The 6,308-nt window shown below is 40.8% G+C and overlaps 1 protein-coding gene across 1 annotated transcript in view; it reads left to right on the forward strand.

Annotated features, from left to right (window-relative positions):
• Nucleotides 1-6,308, forward strand: part of ATP8A2 (ATPase, aminophospholipid transporter, class I, type 8A, member 2) — a 279,869-nt gene that overhangs the window by 76,636 nt on the left and 196,925 nt on the right. The window lies entirely within an intron of this gene.

Consider the following 6,308-nt stretch of genomic DNA (forward strand, 5'->3'; position numbering starts at 1 on the left):
CAACTCCTTCACTAAAACGAAGTGCTATCTAATAATGCAATTCTCTGCTGCAGTCAGTCCTAGCTGAGTCCAGTCTCTTTTATAAAACAGTGAAAGATCATGAGAACATTATGCCTGATTGCTTGATTGCAGTAGACACTGAGGAGAAAGAGTGGTATGGACATGTTCATTTGTAAGCAATAGGAATTGGGTCGCAAGATGTTTGTGGCTGTTCAGCTCTACAGAGGTTTCTGGATAAATTTCAGTTGTCTTGATGTATCAATTATGTATGCTATGCAGGAATATGTGTAACAATGCAATTTGCCCCATTTTAAGTGTTAGACTACCACTTGCTTTACTAGGTCACAGCAGAATTTGACCCTGTTTGTGGATTTAGCCATACACAGATGTGGTGCCATGTCATGACTACTTCAGAAAGAAGGAATTTAAGAGTCCCAAGAAAATGAAAAACAAAAGTTGGCCTGCTTTACTTTCTGCATAGTAGGAAGGATGCCTCATTTTTAACTTTGAGAGATTATGCAGCTTTGAGGGCTGTGCGCATGTCTATGCGTGTGCATGCTCATTGCTGGTACTGTGACCCAGAAGGAAGTGTTGTTTAGGCGGACAGCAAGTTTCGTCTGCATCCTAGAAGCAAGACCTGCTTTGTGGGGAATGACTATATGGAGTCCTAGTACTACTGTTTTGCAGTCTTAATTATCCTGACATACGTGTACACTAGCATACAAATATTGCATGGCAAAATCAATTGCGGTCCGTGCATCTAAGTAGATGAACTCCTTGACCGTTTCTGTCTTGACTAGTTTCTTTCTGAGTGCTGGGACTCTTGAACTGGTGTACTGCAGGGTGCAATACTGGGGCTGGCACTGTTCAGTGTCTTCATTAATAACTTGACAATCAGATGGAGTACTCCCTCAGGAGGTTTACAGACAATACAAGACTGGGAGGAGTGGCTGATACACCAGATGGTTGTGCTGCTGTTCTGAGAGACTTTGACAGGCTGAAGAATTGAGAGAAATCTCGTGAAGCTCAAGAAGGGGAAATGCGAAGTCCTGTACCTCAGGAGTTATAGCCCCATGCACCAGTAAATGCTGGGGGTTGCCAGGCTGGAAAGCAGTGCTCTCTAGAAGGACCTTGGGGTTCTGGTGGACAAGCTGACCATAAGCCAGCAATGCACCCTGGTGGCAAAAAAAAGAGGCCAGCAGCATCCTGGGCTGCAGTATGAAGAGCATTGCCAGCAGGTTGAGGGAGGTGATCGTTCTCTGCTCAGCACTGGTGAGGTCACATCTAGAGCACTGTGTCCAGTTCTAGGATCCTCAATATAAGACACAAACCGGTTTAATGGAGAGACCGCAGTGCAGGGCCACAAATATGATTAACAGACTGGAGCATCATTCATATAAGAAGGGACTGAGAGCTGGGACTCTTCAGCCTAGAGAAGAGAATGCTCAGAGAGGGTTTTATCAATTTGCAGAAAATATAATAGAAGTGAATGAAGATGAGGGAGCCATGCTCTTCCCCGTAGTGCTCAGTGACAGGACAAGATGCAATAGGCAAAACACAAAGTCCATCTGAAGACAAAACTCCCCGCTATTTTACTTTGAGGGTGGTCCAACACTGGAATGGGTTTCCCAGAGAGGTGGTGGAGTCTCTTTTCTTAGAGACATGGAAAACCCAACTGGATGGCATGGTGCTGGACAACCTGCTATAGCTGGCCCTGTTTTACCAGAGGTGTTGGACTAGTTGATTTCACACAGTATTTTCCAACCTGGGTGATGCTAGGATTCTGTGACTGCAGACAAATGTAGTGGTTTTTTCCAGCCAGTACTCTGTCCTTTTGTCCTTCTCTCAAGTCCTGTTCTAGATGGTTGTCAACTGCAATGACTTCTCTAAGTTGGTTCTTTAATAGTAATTTTTTTGCTAGTGCTAATAGATTTGGGGGTGTGGGGGTATAGAGGGAGAGGGCTTTGGGGACGTGTGTTTCACTTTGGAGCTGTTTCATGTGAGTGAACAAGAGTGTTCTACAAGAGGGAGCTCACACCACTGCAGGAATCTTCTCCTAAATGCAACAGGCCCAAATGTAGGGCCAGTAAGGTCAGTGTTCTCTTCTTGGTGCAAAGTTACCTTGGGCTTAGAGAGCACCAAGTGCCCAGGAAGGGAACTGATCCTGTGTTGTGGACTTCTGCTGTTGTATTTGAGCAAATAAAAATAAAAAGCTCTTGCTTTCATAATTGGTGACAATGCTTTGGTAGAGAGATCTTTCCAAGGCAATTTGTTGGGTTTATTTTCAAAGATTTGACAAGGTAGGTGGAAGAGCTATGTGGCCGAAACAAATCATAAAATGTAAATTAGTGAAGTTATACTACATTAATATATGTAATTAACTGAAGTCGTGTTTTTCAGAGAAATGTGTAATACTGGACACTTCCTCTCCCCTTATTTCATGACCAAGCTAACAGCAGTTTTAATTATTAGTGAATTAGCAAATTGAGGAACAATGCAGAAAAAATACTGTAAAGTGTAAATCAAAGCAGAAAAGATGATGTAATTTCATAGGCTTAAAAAGAGGAATAAAATAACTGAGTTTAAAATCCCCAGGGAGAAAGAGGAATGTCTTTAATGGCCTTTAAGGCTTTGCAGGAACCTTCCATTTACTTGCCAGGTGCTTGATACTGAAGGAAGAAAAACATATTTTCTTTTTTTTCTACTCTGGGCTGTTCTTAATAGTACGTTGTGTGTCAAATATGAAGTTTAAGTGTACTGTCTTAGGAAAAAGTTTTGAAATGTAGTTGGCATAGCAAGAGGAAATTTCAAATTAAATAAAGTTAGTCTTCAAACAAAAATGTTAATTGAAAGGGGAACCTGGGTCTTTAAACTTAATGGTATGATGTTTAACCATTCTAGGAGGAGTTGTGTTGCTGTTCTGAACATAGAGGAAATTCGTGGGACTTAATATTTCATAAATTTACTACAACATTTTCATCTCTGGGGAGTTTCAGCTGCATTTGCTGTTCAAAGATTGTTTTTTCAAAAATATACTTAAGGTACACTGTATAATCATTTGCTGGGCTTTTGGCATAAACTGTAGTTGAACTTGATTCTCAGGGGTAATCTCTTAAAATGAAACTGTAGTAAACCTGGCCCCATTTTGCATTAAGAGGGAGAGATGGTATCTTCTGATGGGGTTAAGTCTTCCACTGTTACAGTGTCTCGAACAGGCCACTGGCACAGGGGAGGAAAATACACCCCTTGGGAGACTTGGTGAAACTTGCAAAATCAAACCAAACAATTCTTTAAGAAAAGGCCTTGTTTGTTAAAAGTTTTTCCAGAGACTGACAGATGTTATTATCTTCCCTCACACTGACTGGGATATCAGTGTGTTAAGAGCAAGCAAAACTTACTTTTCAGTGGAAGCAAATGTTGTTTGGAAAGCAGTTGAACTCATGACTTTGAGATCTGAGCTGTTGATTGCCTGTCTCTGGTTTTCAAATATTCCTCTAAAGGACCTGTTTTTACTGATGTTTGGTGAGAGCAGCAAAATGTTAAGGCTTAGGTAGAAGTAAGATTATTTTTTTAAGTAACAAAATGGAGTTTTATCATTAATCTAGTGCTTATACCTCTTAGAAAGCTAGTTTATATCGTAGATTGCTGTGTTTGCCTTTGAATACAAAAGTAGCAGCGAAGTAACTTATGGCAGCATATTTAGTTCTTTGCTGACTTGAACTGAAATATGTGCTGTTTCAGAAATACTTTTTTTGACTTTGTATGCTTTAGGAACAATTTTTTGTTGTTGAACCTTTTCTGTAGGTGACAGTGACCCTGCCTTTATATGGGTTTTGTGCCATATTAACAAGACTTGCATCAGAAAGAAGCAATTTGTTGGCATTTTATAGATTAAATCATTCCAAGTGGTTTATAAGTACTTCAGTACTTACAAATAGTTGTTGGACAGCAGAAGTAGTCTTTCCTTTAGTTTCCCTCACAGATGTAAACACAATGAGGCAGGCATCTCCAGAGGGATGTGTGGCATGAGGCTGGCACCACATCCCTCACTGGTCTGCCTCGGGGTGCGTTTTCTGCTCTTTTGCTTGTATTGCTGACCACTTCTGCAATACTGCTTGAGGTGATGGTGCTGGGATGTTGTTTGAGAGGAGTATGACTCTTCCCACACTGTATCTGCACAGCAAGAATGTTAAACTTCTGTACTTAGATCCTGTGGCCTTTTTCAACTGAGTGAACACTGTGTTGATGCCCTTATAGGAGAGGGTTTGGGACTTTGTGGACTACTGCTCAGAATTTCTCTATTCCTAAATGGAGAAGATCAGCTGGCACATGGTTTTTGGATGGTAATCACTCACCTCAAACATCCACTGCATATAATTTGGAGCAGAGGCTAGTCAAAGTTTTATTTAGCTGTCTCATAGCAAATTGTGAAAAGTTGCTGGTACAGGCAAATTCTGTTGCTCTATCCTGTCCCTCTAAAAAGATGGTGATGATTCACTGGATCTGATGACATATATGTTCCACTTAAAGGTAATGAAGTTGCCTTCACCAGCCGCTTTTCCTACACTTAATGCATAAGACCATCTCTATTAGAACACTTCCTCTCCTTCACGATGTGTTGTTTTTTTTAATGCAGTATTCATCTGCTTCTGCTGTTCACATTGTGCTGGTGGAACTCGGTATAGCCATGGGGAATTCAATGAAGCTATGATGACTTCATCAGCTTGCGGACTGCTCTATTAGTAAAATGTATCACAATGTCTGTTTTGAGCAAATTTTTTTCCTGAGGTTCTATCTTGTTGCTGGGCTTTGGCTTGTGACAAAGTTCAGGCAATAGGAACACAAAGAAAAATGTCTCAATTGCTGTAAAATCAGAAAACTGTTCTGCCCTGCTTTTATCAGATGTCCTGTTCTGCAGAGATCTATAGAGCGGTGTGGCATGAATGGAAATTGAGGAAATACAGCAACAGCTATTTCTATGGGCTGTCTGCTATTTCCACAGGGGCACTTGCCTTTTTAGGGCTACTACCCCAGCATGATTTTGCTAGCTTTTAGGTGTGTAAGGTGTGCGGTTGTTGCCCAGTATCAGAGCATTGACTGCAGGACTTCTACCCAACCTCACCAACTAGCTTTGTTAGGTGATAGTGGCACAAACTGTTCCTTTCAGTACCTTAAACAGTAGCGGAGCTATAGTGATAATGGTTAGAAATTGAGGAAAGAAGTAAACATGGTCAGAAAATGCATGTTCTTTAAACAACCTCCCAAGAGCAAAACCCCCTGACTGTTTTCCCACTTGTATCACTATTTCAAATAGTATGGAGAGTGGGTGTGGTGGAGATGAGCCCACAAACATCACTCTGAGAACAGACACTAAATGTTCCGAAATGAACATACACTTTGACTAGAGTGTGTCTGCTCGGGTGTTGAAAGGGAAGGGATTTAGTGAACTGAAAGCAGAAAGTGGGAGAAGGGAAGGGGAAAAAAGCTTTTGAAGAGTACCTGTTGCTAAAAGTTGTCTTGTCACTCTGAGTTGTGAGGCCATAGCTTGCTTGCTTCTGGTCTTCCAGTCTCATTTGGAGGAGACATTAATAATATAGCACACAAAATGAACATCTGTAGTACCCCTTAAATATTTATGCCCCTAAGTCTCATATTGTTGCTGGTGTTAGGATTTGACTAAGTGATTATTCTGTGCTGTAGTTCAGAATGTATTTATTTATTAAATCCAAAAAGTGTCTTGTTGGCTTTCATTATAGAAGATCCCCATTCTCATGACAGAAGACTGCAACACAATTCTGATTAAGAGCATGCAAACCAATTCTAACATTAATTGGTCCCAAAGAAAATGGATGTTACATCTTCCTGTATGTACATCTTAAGTTTTCCCTCATCTGTCACCTACCAGGTTACCAATGCTCATTTTCCTCTTCTTTTTCTGACAACTCATGACAGCAGTATTCATCTCATGACTTTGAAAGCTATGAGGGAAGAACCATTCTGGCAGCTTTAATGTTTGTAGATAATTGAAGTGGGAGGAAGGTTTGGGGTTGCAGTATGATGTGGTGCTCTGTGAGTATTCTTTATTCAAGAGTGCAACGATGATCAGAAATGATTGCCTAAACTGTCCAGTGTATATGTAGGTATGTGTGAAGCAATTTTGGGTTTCTGTCTTATGATTACTTCTCCCAAAAGCTTATTGGCTGCTTTGCAAGTGCTAACTGAAGTTGCAAAACGCCACCAGTTCTGTGTTGGAGAGCCAATATGGTCAAACTTCAGGAGAAGGCTGATCTTAATGTTGGTAATTATCT

The sequence above is a fragment of the Charadrius vociferus genome, unplaced genomic scaffold (assembly GCF_000708025.1).
Source record: "Charadrius vociferus isolate BGI_N301 unplaced genomic scaffold, ASM70802v2 scaffold278, whole genome shotgun sequence".
NCBI classification, from domain to species: Eukaryota; Metazoa; Chordata; class Aves; order Charadriiformes; family Charadriidae; genus Charadrius; species Charadrius vociferus.